The 21,076-nt window shown below is 35.1% G+C and overlaps 1 protein-coding gene across 2 annotated transcripts in view; it reads left to right on the top strand.

Annotated features, from left to right (window-relative positions):
* The window catches only part of LOC133522694 (axoneme-associated protein mst101(2)-like), a 255,262-nt gene that overhangs the window by 116,851 nt on the left and 117,335 nt on the right, over positions 1-21,076 (top strand). The window contains exon 2 of one of the 2 annotated variants that reach the window (XM_061858107.1): positions 7,212-7,262. The exons of the other annotated variant lie outside the window; for it this stretch is intronic. The gene's annotated coding sequence lies outside the window, so the exon portion shown is untranslated. The remainder of the gene's footprint in view (positions 1-7,211; positions 7,263-21,076) is intronic. 2 annotated transcript variants of the gene reach the window in all.

The raw sequence follows: 21,076 nt of genomic DNA, 5'->3' as shown, positions 1-21,076 counted from the left end.
AAATTGCTACAATAAGGCGACAACGACAGCAACGAAATTTATCAAGGAAATTGGCAGTCGCTTCAACGCTGCTGCGGTAAAGTTGCAACAGTAACATTGCAGTCGCCAGCCGAATGTTACCTTTAAGGGGCCCACGGATTACCAGTTCGCCGGACGATATCGGCCTGTCAGTTATTCGCGATTGTCAGCTTTTGCGAATAATTGACAGGCCGATATCGATATCGTTCGGCGAACTGGTAACCAGTGGGCCCCTTTACACGGTTACTATAATAGATCATTGAACGGTATGCTCGCGAGTTGCAAATGTTGCGGTCGTATAAGTTAATAAATCTCGTAGGCAACGATGGAAAACACCGTGTATAGGTAATTATGTTAAATGCTACGCATTTCAATAGATTTCTAAGAAAATATGCCGCTTTTCATTTATGCTCTATCTCCTGTTTTTCTAAATTTCTATTAATTGATAGTAAGTATCGTTTAGCATTCAGAGATATAATTACGAGACGTGTTAAAAACAACGAAAATTTTCATTAAATAAATTCATACAGAGTAACTTAAATCCAGGACAGATAAGGATTTGGGTCGAAATTTCTTTGGTTGTCTTATTTTGGGCCACGTCACGCTTGTATTCTGTATTTTATCAAATAAATAACAAATACGAGTGCTATTGCATGTCTTTTTAGCTGTAGATTAGACTTACCATGGGAAAAATTAAAAACTAAATTTCATCTCATACAAAAAGCTATACTCCGTCACAGTTTTTGGGTACAAAAAACAAAACAAAGAAAATAATTTTGACTCATTTACAAGAACTGGCTGGCTGAACATATTGATAACAATGATTAACTGAAAATAAATCTTGCGACATTTAGTATCGAACCAAGTGGCTTATTGAGTATTGAGTATTATATGTGGAGTGGAAAGTCACTTTCAGAGAACATGAAAAATAATTGCTTGCATCCTAATAGTACATTACGATACAAGTGCGAAAAATAGGAAATTCGAAACGAGTGGCGATAAATTAAAACACGACCGAAGGGAGTGTTTTAAATCGACACGAGTTGCGAATTACCTATTCGCACATGTATCGTACAACGTTTTACAGTACATATGGCCCTTTAAATGTTCGACACAGTAACATAATATGCTACTTCTCGCACTAGTGCTATAAAGTAGCCCCATATGTACTGTAAATGTACATTTACAGCAAAAACATAACGGCCTCCTACAACTAAGCTTAAAGCATATTGAATTATTGACGCAAGATTCTTCAAGGAATCGAAGCACAATAGTAAATTTCGTTTTTTAATACAGTTGCGAAAAAATTAGAAAAACAAAAGTATTTTTTATGCCAGAGGACAGAAACATTTGTAAATATAAACATTGTACTATTATTATTACCTAAGTATCGTTATTTACGATTATTTTTGTATCGTATATTTGAATTGTATAAAAACAATATCGAATGTTGCCTTTGGAAACTTAAAAAATGCTTGCAGCAAGAAAAAACGCCTCTTCTTTGACAGGCGTTTCGGCAGCTATTCCGTTCCATTCAGACAACTTATTATGAACGGTTTTTCAATATTAAAAAATAAACGTGTTATACTGATGAAGAGGTAAGTAATAAAATATGAAATATGTTTATTTTTATTATTACATTAACAGTAGGTTTTTGTTTATTACGACTTTTAAAGGAAACTAACATTAACACTCATCAATCAGTCATAAAGTGTAAATTAAAAAAAATTTAAAAGTGAAAAGCACTAGTTGACGAAAACCAAATTTCCGCACGCTAAACAGCTACGACGTAAATGAGCACTTTTTGAGCAACTGTATTAAAAAATAATAAATTATTTGCTACCGTTACTTAAATACACGCACTTTTCATAGCATGTAATCTCGATTAGCTTCTTCCACGCATTATGATTAAAAAGATAAATATTAGAAATCAGTCAATGACAATTAGCAGCAACCTGTCCGCCTACTCCGTGTAATCGGCTACCATTATCATAATCGTTGAGATTTTTGCTCAGCATTTACTCACATCAACAGTTAGTTGGCCATTTGTGGACCTTATGTCTGAGCAATAAGGGTTAGGAACGGTCAAATTAACAGTGTTAATGATGGTACTAGCAGTGACACTCTTTAACTGATCATTGGTAGACTTTAATTCGTTGCAATAAGGATTAAAATGGGTTAGTCAATTGTGTCTATAGTAACGCAGTGACCGGCGCTAGCACAGGTTTCATTTAATCACCTGGTTAATATTTATGATAATGGCGGTGGCAAGCCGGGCATTTACTACACTGTAAAATAAAATTACTATTTTTTAATAGAATTTCTATTTACTTAGGGCTTATTGAGCTTACTGTGGAACTTAGTCAATTTGTGTAATAATGTCCTATAATAATATAATATATATATAGGGACTGCCACGTTAGGTTTTTCAGAAATTATGAAATTTAATCATTTTCTATTTCTATGTGATCAAAATTTGATTTAGATCTCACTGACTGACACTGATACTTTTTCTGCGTGCGCATGTACATACTCGTATAGATGTTTTCATAAAGATGACTGTTGTATGTATAATCTTTTTCATCACACTTGCTCGGAAGAGGTCTTATTTCATGCAGGTATGAAGGACAAAGGCGTGTATTGCTCCCACGGGAGATATGGTTGTGAAAAAAAAGCTATAAATCCCCAAGGAGTTATAGTTGTCGAAAAAAAATTATTTGATTAATTTAATAGCCGTTTAAAAGATTTTTACAGAAGATTCAATGGTGGCTGAATGCCGGATAGGTCTGTGCCTTCAATGCTCAACCTGTCAAAGAATGACGACAATATGGCGGAAAAATGTTTGAAATGTCACTGCATTTAAGAATCATTTAACTTAAATTTAGGTTTTTCTTCGTAAGTGTGATGAAAAACATTGTGTGTAACTCCGGGGTAAGAATATTGCAAAATCGAGTCTTAAACGCACTCTCGCGCACGCACGCACGCTCTCGTGCATCTAAGGCCATCGTTTGCAAAATTTCACCTACCCCCTTCGTTGCACAATGTACTATACTTAGTGTACATTGTCAGGTGTTGGATGGTTTTTAGGTATACATCTCGTATTACTTTATTAATAACTTTTAGATCTAGAAAGTTGAATTTACCAACACTTCATGAAACTGAGGTGTTATCATCAGGTAAGCATTCGAAAATTTCTTGTAAGTGTAATTACGATGAAAATATAAATATGATTCTGCGAGTAGGTAATATCCTGCGCTGACGCCGCCGCCTTAGAGTGATCGCAAATGGCAATTTACTTTGCATCTTGTAACAATTTTTTGTCGTTTTATTTTAAAAATAATTGGAACGTAATAAAGTCATTTCCCGCATAAATGCAGCTATCGCCTTGCTTAATGGTTAATCCATAGTAAGGAGATAAACGTGTTTTAAGGAGTTAACTTTAATTAACGCTGCTGACTAGAGTTAGTAGCAATTAGCGGCAAACACTTTTGTAAAAACCTTCAATCGAAGTAAATGTCTTGGTCTCGTTAATTAACTCCTAGGCGGCTCTTTGCCTGTATAGTTATCTTATTGAGTAATAATAAATTTACAAGTATATATTGGAGTATAAACTACTAATAAAAATACAACATATTGAAATATTATTTATAAATTTTGGTTAAAAAAGAAGCTACCTACATCAAAATCAGTTCATTTATCTGAAGATATCGTATCTTAAGCTAAGTAAGTATACTCATCCCGCTGTATATATATACATAAGATGCTTATAAGTATTTTCTACTACTAATGTACCTGACATATGCACCAATTTTCGATGAAAGAAGTGTAGATAGAATCATAACATCTAATATAAACATCAAGTATTAGGTTCAAAAACAATGTCAACAACCGCACAATAATCATCGCAGCTAATCTCTCCACGCCTTTGTTTTTGTCGTGTGTTGAATTTTAATGATCATTATTTTTATTCCATTGCCTACCACTATTTATAAATCTTCAACAATAGGACGAGTCATCAGCATTACTACAAACAAATGCTTTTAACACTCGTACATGTTTACTTGAAAAATTCACGGAAAATGGCTTTTTTCCGGTTAGGCTTTTAACATTGATAGACTATGTAAAATCGATAATACATGTTCGATTATTTAGAAATACCTATTTAAATATTGACAACGTAACTGTTTCAATAAATTTTCAAGTACCTAATATTTAATAACTATTGAAGAAATAGTATAAGATAACATCTCTAAATAGTTTCTATATTGTTTAGATCACGCAGGGATGTGTAGTGGAACCTATATAAATCCTTGTTTCTTTAGTCGACAATGCATTTATTAGGTATACTTACAACATTTATAAAGATAAAGATAAAAAAAATGTTCATTGCCACAACTACCAAAGACATTAAAAAAAGTGTTGTATATTTTATGTTTTACCTATAAAATATTCCAAATAACCCTGTCAAAAGCAACGAAATGTTAAAAATATTAAGCCCTTTACATCGTAACTTAAAGAACTCCTCAAAATTGGTTACAGAAAATGATCCTCATTTTCCTTTTTGTTTCGTTAACTTTACAATACTTGTCATTAAATCCCCGGGTGAAGAACCCCGAGTCGGACCACAGTTGGACCGTGATCACTGCTGGCCTACATCCGACCACCTACTTTTTCTCGATACCCATTATTGGCTTTCTAGCACTTACATTATGCATGTAATCTAGTGCATTATGAATTTTAAAGTACTATAACTGCGAGTCTAGACTTGCAAAAACTGAATGTCTTGCTCAATAGGCTGGTAATGTTGCTCGTATTGTAATACTCTGTTCAACTGTTTTGTGTTGACTAATTAGTACATTGCCCAATGAGATAGTTCTAACAAGTCTAACATCGATGAAGAGTTTATATGGACATATATCATCTACATAATGTATTCATACTTATCAATATATTGGTAATAACGTAAAGACCGTTTCACTTTGATTAGAAATTCTTCCTGCAAGAATGCGCATAACAATAAGATATAAGAAACAATTATTGCTCATTTAATACGTAGCTATATATGACAACCCTGAAATGCCTTGAGAACTATAAACAACATTAGAAAGAGAAATCACATTGTAGACAAAAACTAGCTGTATAAGGCACTGCAGAGTAAGTTCCTCCCTAGTATTGCCTTATCAATGCAGGTTCTGATAGCAATCGAGCACTTTCGATTGCTCGGACAGCTTTCCTTGGGTTTGTTTAGTGGATTTGTCTATCTTGGGCTGATGGCTAGACGTTTATTATACGTTGAGGGATTTATGCTCAGGGCCTTTTAAATACAAGTCTACAGTTTTACAAGTTTAAACCGGCATTGGTCTCTCGTAATTTGTGAAACGTACATATGTTTTGTAAAAAGTAACCTGTACATTGTAAAATAGCCGTTTATAATCAAGTTTGTAAATGATGTGAGATCCTTGAAGTGAAATCTCTATCGACAGCTAACCCGGCAGTTTGTGATCATGTTCCTCTTGGTTTCTACTTTATCAGAACTTGCATATTCGTGCATCCTGTAACCATAACGTACCGATTACCTGATAAAATACTTAGAATCAATACCCGAAGGCCATTCGATACGCGACATCGATTCGCCAATCACCAATTAGCGAAAACCCGGTGTTTTGCCGAAAGCGCAATTACGGCGAAAGTGAAACACGTGGCACAATTACACAGTGTATTATTATGCTGTAGTAGTTCTATTGCATTTTTGTGCAAATTCCGTGAAAAAAATACATGGCCGAGGTGTCTTCCAAAAAGTTGTCAGTACCATTAAAAATATGGTACTTAGGTATGCTAGTATTCTTTGACAGAGATATAGTGACAGGAGTGCCGACAGCCCATAAACCAAAATAGGCGTAATTTATGACGTCATTTTGCGGAAGCCCAGTCCGCGCAAACCTTCATAACACCTTATGTCCCTTCTATCGTATGCTTTAACAAGAAAAGGTGGGAAAACCTCCTATTGTGTTACCCATGCATTCATTATACAGCGCGTATTTTTGATACGCACGCATAATCAAAGAGTATTTAGTTTAGGCTTTAATAAACACACTTTTATAGGTTTTATAAAAAATGGATGATTATTATTTTCCCTTTAAAATAATTCTACAAGCAATGTATCACTACACTGCTTAGCGTCGCATTTAATGACACAACGCCATAACTGCCACGACTGACCATGATGTACGAAATGGATTGCCGCTCGAAAAAAAAACTAATCATGCTCTACTAGTTAACCCTAAATAGAAAAATATTTCAGAATTGTTTTATAATAACCCCTAAAACTCTACATTTAGTTCCATATGCACCCAGAAACGCATAAAAAAATGAATGATAAAGGCAAAAAAAAAAAATTTCACTCTTTCTTACACTTCGTATGAGTTTCCGAATTCCAATGCAGTATGTCGAATTCGCAATGTAATGTAATTTATGTTTGTGTTCAATAGCGCATACTAAATCGGTTCTTCAAACATCCACAAACTAGTCTATAAAGATGAGTATAAATATTATATACCAACCGGATTCTGTAAAGGGTGATTTCAATGTAGATTCACTGGTTTTAACAACGTATTTTGCCATTTTTAAGAGACTCATGTACGCAAGTACTGACACAACCGATTCTCTTGCGACGACTATCGTAACCTTTAATTCATTATTTTAATAGCCGCAATCAAATGTCAGTAATATTGTCAAAATTATTACTGTAATTTTAAGCTTCCATTATTTATGCAATTTTGCTAAGAAAACCGTTTACCAAATACTGAGGAATGTACAAGTGTTAAAATTAATTGCAATTTTACTACAATGACACTCTCTTAGACTCAGACTGCTAGTTTTTAACAAGTTTTCGAATCGAAATAGAGCTTAATCTGCTTAATAACACGGCGGGAGCGTGTATACAGCTTAAATTGTTCCTTCGCTCAAGACTCACCAGTCATCACCCATAAATTAATAAATAATATACATAATATATGTTTTCGTACCAGGATACCAGGATCATAACGGAAACGATAACTTTGTACTGAAACAGTAACTACCTACTACCAAAACCCAGCGAATGATATAATTTAATTTAATGAGGTCCTAATTCTGTAATTAGTAAGGTATTACGAGATGCACTAAAGTACTTACGTTTTGTTTCTTTTTTACAGGTAAGGAATTTGTGAAAATGAGCAGTAAACACGCTGAGCATGTAACATAAGGTGAGTACCTACAGATTACTTAAAAGTTAAAACACAGTCTCTATTTTCTTTAACCGATTTAATAGAAGGAGGGAGCAAGTTATAATAATGCACCTACGTATCACTGAAAAAAGGTTTTGTAATAAAAATCACCACAGTTATTTTTACATACATTAAAACATCAAAATAATCTTCGAAACTATGCAGGTACTAAAATTATTTTATAGGGCTTTAATTAATAGGGAAGAAATGGACAAATATGAGATATCTACTTTTAAAATATCGTTTGCAATTGCAAATTTTATATACATAGATTCTACATTAATTATTCAACGTTAAAAGTCTATAAATTGTATTCGTAACCGACTTCAAAAAAAGGACGAGGATTGATAAATTCGTCGGTATTTCCTTATTAGAGTACCTAACTGATTTATTTGTTCCTGTACCTATTTTCTTAATATATCCTCGCGCTACGCTTATAAGAACGATCATGTTTGAGAATAAGGCTATCTATCTAGATAGATAGGTAAATATCTAAACTGGCAAATAAGTTATATATAAATAAAAAATAACTGGCTAAAATCCTATTCAAAGTTTTTCTCATGCCGTAATTTGATGGAATTAGGTTTAATTGCCGCATTCGTGCATGTCGTATGATTGCATGCATTCCTTGGATACTCTTCGCAAACAATTGCCGCTTGCCTTGACTTGACTCATTTACAGTTAGGTTTTATTATGAGTATGTACCAATTCGAATTATTTCAAATGTCATGTGTGAAACAATATTGCTAATGTATTAAAAGGAAAAAGTGTGTGAGCTATCGATTACAAAAAAAAAAAACAAATTCACCACGCTTTCGTGACAAATCGTTTCCTGTTTCAAAATTAAACCTTTAAAACGTTTCAACAAGAACGACTTCTATATCGTCTTTGAAGGTTTATATATTAGTACCAGTATTATTACCAGTAGTAGAGGTAGTATTTGTACCAGTTTGAGCTAACACTTTCGATTTCAATCTTTTTCAAATACCTTGAATTCTCATACCAGTATTAAAGTTGACTCCTCTACGTATTTACGATTATTTGCGGACAAAGTAGCGTGGAACTAACGAGACCTTTACAAGTAAGCAGAAGATACTCAGATACAATTTGATCGAAACTAATTGTATTATGTTTTGACATCTTGATGCCTGTTATCGATCCTTCTAACACGGTGTCCAAACGATTCAGAAATGAGGCTTGATCACGAGTCTCAAATTACAGAAGTGGTTGAGAAACCAACCCAGGCTGCCGTTCCCATGTAACCTTTTGCACTTTATTGCAATTAGATTATAATGAGATAGGTTGGATACTATTTTTTGCATCTTTTACCAAAAATTGAAGTCGAAATGAGCCCCGGGTCACGTGATATTAAATGTAGGATCGAAGATGTTTTAATAAAGCCATTCTGATATGACAGCTGTGTTAATTTAATGTTAAGAACATTATCTTTATAACGCCATTAATCTTTAGTTCACTGAACTATTTAAAATTATTTATGTTTTACCTCATGGTCTCATCGAAAGATCAGCTTTAGATGTTACCAGTATACTAAGTTGAGAATTTCGTGGCACTTTTTCCTTCCGAAGTTATTCTGTTTTTATATTTTTTTCTTCTGTACTTATGCTTACGAATAAATTATTAATATTCTATTTTAATATACCGCGCGGGTCTTACATCTTCTTCCGACGGCGCTACATCCTTTTATGGGTCTTGGCGTCCTCAACTGTCCTCCGGCTGTCATGATCCGTCTTCCAGTTTGTATACTTTTTCATCTTCCAAGGACCTAAGGGTCTTCCTAAGCTCTTTAAGCTCTCCACAGTCTAGCCATCTTGGTCTTTCCGTTGTGGCGCCGTGAGAACATACATGTTAAATCGAACTAATTTTATCCGCTATAATTACTTCAAAGTAGACGTAAAGCATATCAATCTTATTCATTAAATAATTACTGGTAGAGCAATTACAACCATATGAACCAATACTCAGTTTATAAAACTTTAATTCAAATAATCATAGCCATCAAACCACAAGAGCAAGTTGCATAGCGTGATCAGATCAAGATTAAATATGTGAAAAGGTCTTTTCTACAATTAGAAAAACATAGATTTGAATCTTAAGCCAAGTTTCTTTCAGTTTATAATCCTTTAGAAGTTTAAACGTAGATGTAATCTTTTTGATATAGTTGTCTAGTGTCAGATGGTGATAGCTCTATATCGCTTGTCAGTCATGCTGTGACAGTGTAATGGTATAATAGCTAATCGTTTGGTTGGTATTCTATAATCTTTCGGAATGTGGTCACGATATAGTTAAGGCTTTCGTTTGTTTTCTCACATTTCATCATTTCTATGTATGTGTTGGAACGGCGATGTATATAGTTTTTGTCATGCGACTGATGCGGCTGTTGTCCCACTTTTATCCAGGTTTCAGTTTTAGACATGAAAATCCCATGGTTTTAGGGTTAAATAATAATATATTGTATGTACTCGGTCTTTCTTTGATTAGCCTTTGAACTTTGACAAAATCATAACAAATGATATCAGAAATTGATTTATTAAAGTTGATTTACATATGCATTAGCATAGTTAGAATTACTAAACTCTACTAAAAAGTCTAGTGTTATTGAAGCAAACCGAACATAAAAAAAAAAACAAAAGAAAATTTCCTTAGGTTTGGTTTAAATGTCGGTAAATAATCCTTAACCATAAAGCTTATTAGCCTGAAAACACTACCTACAGTAGTTATTGTTATTTATCGCGTGAAGATACAAAAATCACAAAACGTATTTAATAGATTTAATAAGTGATTAATGCATTTAATGCGTGGTATTACACGCTGTATTGACTTTACTAAGTGATATTTTCACTGCCTAAGAACAATTGGTAATTGGTAGAAAAGAGCGTACTCCCATCTTAAAGGCCGGCAACGCACTTACAACCCCTCTGGTGTTGCAGGTGTCCATGGGCGGCGGTAATCGCTTACCATCAGGAGATCCGTCTGCTCGTTTGCCTCCTCCACCATAAAAAATAATAATTCTAAAACAATTAAAATTATATAGCTTAACTAATACTTCGCCTTATACACGATAGAGCCATAATAAAGTTAATAAACGCCATTATGTTTCTTATAAAACACATAGAAGATAAATAATAAATAAATATTATAGGGAATTATTACACAAATTGACTAAGTCCCACAGTAAGCTCAATAAGGCTTGTGTTGAGGGTACTTAGACAACGATATATATAATATATAAATATTTATAAATACTTAAATATATAGAAAACACCCATGACTCAGGAACACATATCCATGCTCATCACACGAATAAATGCCCTTCCCAGGATTTGAACCCGGGATCATCGGCTTCATACGCAAGGTCACTACCCACTAGGCCAGACCGGTCGTCAAGATAACAAACAAGGAAGAAATATTTTATTACTGATACGCTATTATTTTCTATTTAAAAACTTTTGAAGCCGTGTGAGACATATAAGAGCTGGGAGCTGCATTTTATGCGTGCTGTTTTGGGTTAATACCATCAACATTTATATACTTATTTATTCTACTTATACTATGAACTATAATACAAAATTCATTTTGCATTTAATAACTTCGCTACCGTGAAACTACAGCCTGAAGTTTGTATGATAAAATTCAAAATTCAAAAATTCAAAAATTCAAAAATTTATTCTGCAAGTAGGCCTCAAGGGCTCTTTTACAAGTCAATACAAGTCATATATAATAATAAAGCTAAAGCTTTTATAGCCACGTGAAAATGCAAATTGGTCGTATTCTTTTATGATGTGAAAATTGTTTTCGCAAACACCTATCCTGAAATTAATTTCATTTGACTTCGAGCGTTTGGTATAAGATATTAAGCTATATTTCTGAATGGAACATTTGATAGATGTGACATTAGTCGATTTTATTATTACAAGGGCGCGGCAGACAATTGCGGCTTGACACGACCTTGTGGTTTTTAATTTGTAATAGGCATTAGTTGTAATTGAACCCTCATATAGGTACATTTGCTAACTTATATAGTAAGATAAATGTGCTAAAATGTGACTTAACGCGTAGTAATACGGTCGACGTCAGTTTTAAATGTGTGTTGTAATTTTAATGGTGATGTGTCTAAATTTAGAAGTTAATAGCTTATAAAGATATAAGTTCACAGGTAGGTCAATGTCGTAACTCAGCTATTGTACGTTTTAGTTTTATTAATTTGAGCCACAGAATAAGTAACAGTACTACCGTACAGAAATGAAACTTCCTACAAAACCGAAGTTTGACAGCGATTCAGGGACGAATCATGCTGTCCCTTTCTAATGTATGGTACTATCACTTTCGGCTATTCAGGGTTGTGAAAAATCAAGTCTTTATCTTATCCCTGGACCCGGTTGGACCCGGGTACGTCCCTAAACTACGTCCAAAAGAGAGGTATGGGCATCGTGAATTCATCTTGCTTTGTGTGGTAGGGCACAGCCAGTGGATGTCATTCCAGATCTAGAGCAGAGCCCAACTGGGGTAGTACCTCCACCTTACAGAAAACAGCAGCCAAATAACCAAATATAAATTTTTGCTCCAATTCAAAATAATAATCTTGTTACGCTTTAGTAAACAAACACACACAAGAAAGCATTAAATCAGCATAAAAAAAATAGCATTAAATCTTTAATAGGCCTGCCCCTCCTTTATTGTCTCTATCATTATTTTTTATGGCCATCGGCAATTAAATTAGTCATCTAATGCAAATTAGTATTCGAAACCCGATGACACACATGTCCTTGGCGGAAACATCACAAAAACTTAATTTATTGTTATAACACAATTATAGAACCATCATAAGGCTCCAAATGTCATCGACCCAATCAGGATGAGATAATTAATGTATAGCAGAAATTACATTAAGCCAGATATCCTGAGTAATGATGATTTGATTCTGCACCTTATATTAAATAGGCCAGAGTCGTCTTTTCCATAATTTTGCTTGACAATTTTGCGTTTCTTTATATGGATCTGGACTTAAATGGAAACTGGGCTTTGATGTCGATATATCAATATGTCTGGGCATCCGTCTGAGCAGGCATGTCTTCGATTAGGACCTTTATTGCGATGGCTGTGGGTATATAATTGATTGATGTGTTTAACACGTGTCTTTGTTTGGTAAACATTATGGGTTGGTGTAGTGGTGTGCGTTGGTCATGCTACTTAGGTTTCAAGTTCACCTAATTATAGTTTTTGTATTTCGTTTAATATCGATATGTTTAACTTTTTTAATTATGAAAAAATATTTTTAATATTTACATACATATGTTACGTTCGACGGTACCTAGCTGCTGTCGAAGCAAAAATAGGGCATATTTTTTAGGGTTCCGTACCCAAAGTATCTCATGAACCGTGATAGACAGTTGAAATTTTCACAGTTGATCTACTTCTGTTGCCGCTATAACAACAAATACTAAAAAGTACGAAACACTTCGGCGGGCGAGTCCGACTCGCACTTGTCCGGTTTTTTCTCCTTACTATACCTACTTAATGTAATAAAGTGCAGAAATGTAAGCGTTCCTTTGATATCGAGTGCACCAAACTAAGTAAATTTAACTACTCTTAAAACTCCCATTTTATTAGGTATTTTGGGACATTTTACATATGTCGCATAGTAATTTATATTGTCAATATATGAAAAAAGTAGAACGACTTTAATAATCCACTTACCATGCCATAACATCGTGTTTCTGAGAGTCATGCTTTCCACAAATTACTTAACCTCTAAAATTCGTATTATCATCTTTTTAAGCACCTTTTAACACCTTTACGCAACCTCCTTAACTCAGTAATGTTAATAGATGACTTATCAAGTATTAATACCGAAAGAGCACACATAACACTCGCCTACTTATTGCCATCTAACTTATTTGACCTATTAATGTAATAAACAAAACGGTATCAAATTTCAAATATGTTACTTAAATTTATTTCAAACTTAAAATTAATTGACATGTGAAATTATTAAAAATAAAACGTTTCTCCCTAAAGATAATAGACACATAAAAAGCACCATTCGCAATAATTATTTTATTCAGTGTTCAAAATTAAATATGATATTATAGGTACATAATTATTATATATATGTATGTTTATATATATTGAATTTGTATATAATATGTAGGTATATTTAAAATGTATATTTGTGTAAGTTTCTTAGCATAGTTGTCTCGACTTGTGTCTAGTTCTATATCAACTCTGTATAATCCTGCACCAAACTGTTTGTGTTTAGCCCAATTGTCGATTGGCAGAGAATGCCTCAAGGCGTTAAGTACGTACCTACTGTTTTTTGTAATTTTTTGCAATAAAATGAAAATAATTGAAAAAGGATTCGACTCGAGCATCTCTCGAGTTCTTTTAAGTGCAATCTCGTAAAACTGATTCGAGTCTAATTTAGACTCTAGTATTTATGACGTATATTTATGACTTGAATTAAAGTCATCACACGAGTTATAACGAGGCACTAAATCGTAAAAGTACTCGTAAATGTCAATTGAGCATTCCTGTATTAGCCGTTATAAGCTGACCTTTTGATGCTCAATCAGTAATTTGTTTTGTATTGGGAAAATCTTGCAGTCACATCATATGCAGTAATTAGAGTTAGATGGGTTTAATTGGTGTAATAATGATCGTACTTAATATAACAAACGTCGGATATTGGAGTTGCTTTACGAGAATGTTGCAACTGCAGCGACTTATCGCAAGAATTTGAGTAAAATTGCGTAATACTTCATTGGGTTGTTCTCAATTACTTATATTTACGACAAAAATTACAAGACAAAAAAGAAACGGCAAGAGCCAAGCTGATGATGAGAAAAACACGATCATACACCGTAATACTTACACTAATTCAGTGAAATAAAAAATTAAACCAGAGTGATAAATTAAACCAGATAATTAAGAAGTTTTTTATATGCCCCTTAATTATTTATTGAAAATTTAGTGAGCAGCAATGTACTGTAAACATTACGAGACATAACATGACATGAGCATGACAGTACGAGATACCTACGACCTTTTTATAGTCTGTCAATGTCAACAAGTGTTGACAGTTACTTTAAAAGCTCATATCTCGTAACATGTCCGTAGCTTTACATTGCGAGCCGAATTATTTTGTATGGTTAATATTATTTGCATTGTATTTCTAAGCAAAAATTATCTCAATAAACTTCTTAGGTCCGATGTTAACCACTGTTTAAATATTCGTACGTATTGAATTTACATACTTTATTTCAGAAGCGTAAACTTTTTTTGGAAACTGACCAGCAATACAGTCTAGTCCTACCATATAAAGAGCGAACATAAACCTGAAGATGTAGCTTATAGTTTCAGTAATAGTCAGTTTTATTAGCGGCACTTAATACTAGATCATATCTTCTATCCATTGTTCACATGTACAACAAATCGTCACGGTTGCGCAATCTGTCCAACAATGGCTTCATTACTGGCAGATCGTACTGAATAAGCCTAAACGGTATTATCGCCATTATCGCAGTCACGACGGTGGTATCGCGTCCGAAAACGTAAAAGCACCGCGTATTAAGATGTTAGTTAAGGTAGCGTAGGCGTAAAGTTAATAAGGACAGAGGCTTCACTTAATATTTACAATTTTGTGTCGGTAGTTTTGCACTCAACGAGTAGAATGACTTTCAGCTTTAAGAGAATGAGCTGGCAAAAGGGCAGTAACAAAGTAGCCATTATAGGATTACGTGTTTTTATGCTTTTTGTTGAAGGTTAAATTGTTTGCCTACTACCTATCCGACCTATAATTTGGTTGCAAAGTTGTTGAATTGTTCTAGGGGTAAGCAGGCCGGTTTTATATGGTGGTCGCATAGTACGACTAAGAGTAATGGCTCCATCAGAAGCTTACCGCACCGTGGATGCACTAGGGGCCTGCCGAGATGACAATAGGTGATAGAAAACGCCAACTGAAACGTATAGGTATAATTAATGTATGGAAATTTATATTCATAGCGTCTGTCATCATGATACATTTTTTCTATTCGTTTGGCGTTTGTCGATGTCGACCTACTATATTGTTATTACGATATATTGGCTAAACCCCCTGATCCGCCTTTAAATACCTATGTATAGATATAGATATAGGTAGAAAGCTTTTACCTACGTGGAAGATGGAAGAACTAACTTTTAAGGAATACAAGAGTATGATATGAACTCCAGTTGCTAAATGGAATGGAATGGAATGCTGATTTTGAATATAGGAACTTTTTTTGGGGCAAATATTGATCAATATGTCACAGAAGAAACTCCTATACCTGCAACTGTTCAAGAAATTCGCGTTTGTGTAGGACAATGGTAGGCAATTCATGGAATGCTTCAATGGCATATCTGTGTCTATCCAAGATGTGACACAGTGCCGGTGGCGCAGATATCATCTTCCCGTCGCGCCGTGGGTGCGCGTTCGATGTCCCGGCGAGATACGCTTCTAAGTATTTTCCGAGAACCTACTGTTGTTTTAATGTAGTGCATTCAGGTGCTTAAGGTTGACACACTTAAGACTTGCTTAGACGTCTTTGTGGATACCAGCGTATAAGTAGTAATTTACTATCAATTTTATTATTTTTATTGATAAAAATGTTTACATGACATTACAGTTGAACCAATGCGTCACGAAACTTAAACTAACTAATAATTATAAGCATTAACAATTATAAAAACAATAATGGCACATTAACAAATTAAATTGGGACAGTTGAGCACCTAGCATCCATCGCCTCACAGAATCTCAAGCATTCACTATACACTGCCGCCCATCGCCAAGCAAATAGATCGCATTCAGGCGTCGATGCCAGGAGCGCATTGAGCAGTGAGAGGGCGCGGGGCAGCGGCGAGTTCCTGCGCGATACGGTGCGCGCCGGCGGCACGGCCAACAGGTCGCGTTGTCGTGGTCTGAGGGCCATTCTCGGGACGTCCGGAACAAACAGGCGCACGAGACCAGAAACAACTTCGGGACAGTCTGACTCCCCACGCAAGGCTCGGCATGCCATGACAAGGAGTTGGTAATTCCGCCTGACCTCCAAGGAATTGTACCCGAGGGAGCCGAGAAGATACTTTGTCGGGTACAGGTACGGATAGAATCCGAATATTTTTTTATAAAGGAACCTTAAAAACGCTTTCTGGACCTTCTCAAGCAGTAAAGCATACGTCGACTCGTAGGGGTTCCAAATGATCGACGAAGTCTCCAGCTTACTCCTTACTAGACCATTGTACACCATTTTTATAGCCCCCGGGTCATGAAAATCGCGAAGATTTCGGATTACAAAACCCAGCCTTTGAAAGGAGCTCTTCGCGAGAGAAAAAATATGCTCGTGAAAAGTTAGCCGTGCATCGAACACTACGCCCAGATCCTTGACGGAAAAGACACGATTTATCGGCTCTGACCCCAGTATATAATGCCCATATATAGCGGAACGAGAGCGGCTAAATGTACACACACAACACTTGACTGGGTTGAAATGAAGTTTATTGTGCATACTCCACCGAAACACCAGGTCGATGTCCTCCTGTAACGTCTCGCAATCAGTTCTTTGCTCAATCCTGTATACCAGCTTCAGATCATCAGCATACAAGAGACATCAAATTAGATTGATTGTGGTCAAACTTTAATTATTGCTCCAAAGTAATTATTGTGAGTTGATCAACAATTGTTGACAGGAAATTAATAGATTATTAGATGACATTGGCTGTTGGCTGCAACTCTGTGTTCTATTGTCTATGTAATAAATAAATAAATAAATATTATAGGACATTATTACACAAATTGACTAAGTCCCACAGTAAGCTCAATATGGCTTGTGTTGAGGGTACTTAGACAATGATATATATAATATATAAATATTTATGAATACTTAAATACATAGAAAACACCCATGACTCAGGAACAAATATCCATGCTCATCACACGAATACATGCCCTTACCAGGATTTGAACCCGGGACCATCTGCTATGTAGGTATGTACTATCGGCAACGGAAGGAGGCAGAATATCATAGTGTAACATTATTATATGAAGCTAGTCTTTAAATTGATAGGCGATGATCGTGTGTAGATAAATGTTTTGACACATAAATAGAAAATTCTCCTTTATTTCTACTAACAGACATATTAACCAAATCTATTCCCTAAAAAAACAAACGAGCATCTGAAGTTTTATGTGTAGGTAAAGTATTAGGTATGCGAACGCAAGAGTTTTCGGTCTTGAGTGAAAGAGTTTTCGTCAATACAACGGAGCTGACTCGCAGACTGTATTTGCTGAGGATGCATAAGATAGTTTTTATTGTTAAAATTACTTCAAATTTCAAAAGCGAATTATATTGCCGACATAAGCCTTTAACGTCGTGGTATTCCAGTTCCGATACAGCGTGTCATTAAAGCGAATAAACTTTTAATCTATCTCGAAACAAATCAAAGTCGTGGGAATAAAAAAGCCGTAGCAAATCCGGTAGCAACTTTGACTATTCATAAACCGTATTGCAACGAGATAACGTCTATCATTGGTTAGTTGCTATCTACACAAACAGAATGACACTTAGCTGAACATTGGTATGCTTTATGTCGCTACATTAAGGTTCACGATCGTTCAGTTAACTGTAGACGATGGTACAAAAACCAGATGCATCGTGCAGCTCGGCTTAGCCGGTCAAGGCCCGCCAGTTCGGCTATTGTAGTTGATCAGCCGAGTGGCGCTGGACGTGATCTGAAGGTTGTGATGAGTGAGAGGTCTGACAAGTACTTTTGGGCAAGGGCTGGCGTAGATTGGCGAGATACGTATATTATATTAGGCTACAGGTATTTAACTTTTATAACACACCAATTTTATACGGGGTTTTAATATAGGTTATGTTATGAAACAAATGGAATACTCTTTTCTCTCGTTCTTCGACCTTATACAATGCCGGGTATAAAGTAGGTCTCTTTACACCACCTATTTGTATCCAGTTCTTTTTAACTAGTTTGGCAATATTATCAGTCCATCTCGCAAACTGCCCTAGGATACTCGTCGGCTGCATGTATCGTCTGTTGTGCAGCTCACATGCTTAACCCAAATTAATTTTCTCCACAAACAAATGAAATCTTATTCTGAAGCGGTTTTATTTAAAAAAATATAAGTATGTTCTAATTTAAAATACATTCCGACGTTTAGAACACGTGCGAATAGGTAATTATTGACAACTCGTGTCGATTTAAACCACTCTTGTTGCAAATTTCGTACTTCTCGCACTTGTATCAAATTTTCATTCCATAAAGAGTCATAATATCACAAAATTCCTTTTCATGCTGTAAGATTTTTTTAATACCTAATGATGATTTTACAGACACGTTTTGTGGTCGCATGGCTGCATGCGTCTCGTCAGATATTGGTTTTTGTCTAGCTTAATCCGTCCGAATTTTTCAAATTATGGACTAAATGGTTAAAAGCGAACGTTTGGTGGTGTTTGCGGTTTTAGTTTAGGTACCAACAGTTTAAAACTCGCTATTTTATTATAGCACTAAAAAGGATTTAATTATATAATATTTTCACAGATAGACTATTTTAACTAAGTTCGCACCGATTGGACAGTGACAATGCATGTATAATATACATATCCCATCTTAGGAGCGTCGTATTTGACTATAAAATGCACTTACTTATTTACTTACTCCTCTGGCGCAGCGACCCAAAGTGTGTCTTGGCCTCCAATACAACTGCTCGCCATTGATCTCGGTCCTGTGCAGAAAATGTAACAGGAAAAAATCGTCAATTTTTATTTTCAAATATATGATAAGGACCGAAATACATGTCTTACATTTTAGGGAACAGTTCTCATTAAGTAATTAATGTGTTGGTAAGTGATTACCGCCGCCCATGGACACCTGCAACACAAGAGGGATTGTAAGTGCGTTGCCGGAATTTAAGATGGGAGTACGCTCTTTTCTTAAAGGTTTGAAGGTCGTATCGGTTCGGCGACAGTTCATACCACAGTTTAGCTGTGCGAGGCAGAAAGTTATATTATAGGTACTCAAGTGGGTACTAGATGTTTACAAGTATCTAATGATGATCATTTAATTCCTCTATAAACCTAATTGTCTTACATAACCTCGGCCTCCATTGTTTCCATATTCAGCTCTTCCATAAAGTAGCAACTTCAAGTTAAGCTTGAGTCATCAGGCAGGTTGAGGATCGCATTTTAAACAGGCGTAGGAATTAATTGACTGTGTGGGGTCGTGCTATTGAATTGCAATTAACCTATTTGCTTGATTAATGTTTTCATTAGAGGGCATAATCCTGGTTGTTACCTACCTACAACACATTATGCGGAACAACATATTAGGAGTCTGCACGCACGCATTAATGCGATGACGAAAAAACACGACTCACTAGAAGTCTCGTAAAACTAAGTTGGGTTCGTCAAAGGATTACTGTATAATCCAGTAACTTTGTGGACTTTTGTAATGGGGTTCGTTTGTGTCAAATCTGGTAGTTCTGATTTTTTGCAGACTTGTTTATGATGTTGCTCAATGAATAATCCAAGTTTGTGACCTCGAGCGCATATACGAGTACCTAATTGAGTAAATCAGTTAGGGCCACTTGCACCAATTCTCGGTTAGCCACTAACTGGTAGTTAACCGCTGACCCAGGGTTAAATTGTACTGGTAACTCCGGGCTTAACCAGTTAACCCCGGGTTAGTAGCTAACCTTATATGGCACTAGTGGTCCTTAGTCCTTAGTAACTAAATATGTGCTACAGTCCGTCTAAGCTAACTTTGTACCGAATCGAAAAGAACAATGTAAATTTTTGAAATGAAATTTCATAGAAAGTTGACATTACTCACTTTGTAATTGTAAATGCTATTACACACTTTGTTAGCTTGATGACACTGTATTTGCTCGCACGCGCCGCCTCCCGCCTTTGTCATTCATAATATATAAAAACAATCTTTTGGATATCTTATACTGGTGTCTGTCTGCTGGTGGAAGGATAGAATTGACAGGACATCTCTAAAAGAAACCATATTTATGTATTAATGATAGAGGTATTGTTATAGGTATAAAATATTTCATATGTTTATTTTGTCATGCTTTTGATAAATCGGTGCATAAAATCCTACCGGCAATTTATAAAACTAAATATATTCAATTATATACCTAATACATAACATAACCAACGGAAGTATTTATCTATTACTACAAACGCCGGCGGGGACTGATTTCAAATCAATAAATTCAATAATGATATATCAGTATGCACGCCATTGCACTATGACTAATGGTTCTTTCTCAACCTCTCATGTCATTCTCGTTGCAAATAGATGTGAACTTTACAGTCGTTACAGAAGGTTGATTGTACAGTGATATAATTTAGCAAGATATTTGCTTCTGAAAGTTATTGGTCCTAATAGGTTCCTATACAAACATGATTCAGCTGTAGGATGTGTATGTAACAATACATGTGGGACGCTTTCATCGCCCGTGGTCATGCCATTTTCGGTACCTACGTGCTAAATGAAAACTTTCGAAAATTATAATCAATTTTCATTTACATTCGTAACACAGTATCAGTATATCTACGAGTATATATAGTTTCACCACATTTCTGGACTTTTAATACATGTATATGTAGATTCGGAAATGTTCCTATGTTGCCTCAGCTCTCAACGTCACTTTGAAGGGTTTTGTGTTTAATTTTGAATATACTTATATTATATACTGAAATAATATTAAAATAAATCTAAATCAATATAAATAG

The sequence above is a fragment of the Cydia pomonella genome, chromosome 11 (assembly GCF_033807575.1).
Source record: "Cydia pomonella isolate Wapato2018A chromosome 11, ilCydPomo1, whole genome shotgun sequence".
Taxonomy (NCBI): Eukaryota; Metazoa; Arthropoda; class Insecta; order Lepidoptera; family Tortricidae; genus Cydia; species Cydia pomonella.
This window is presented reverse-complemented; position numbering and strand designations above follow the sequence as displayed.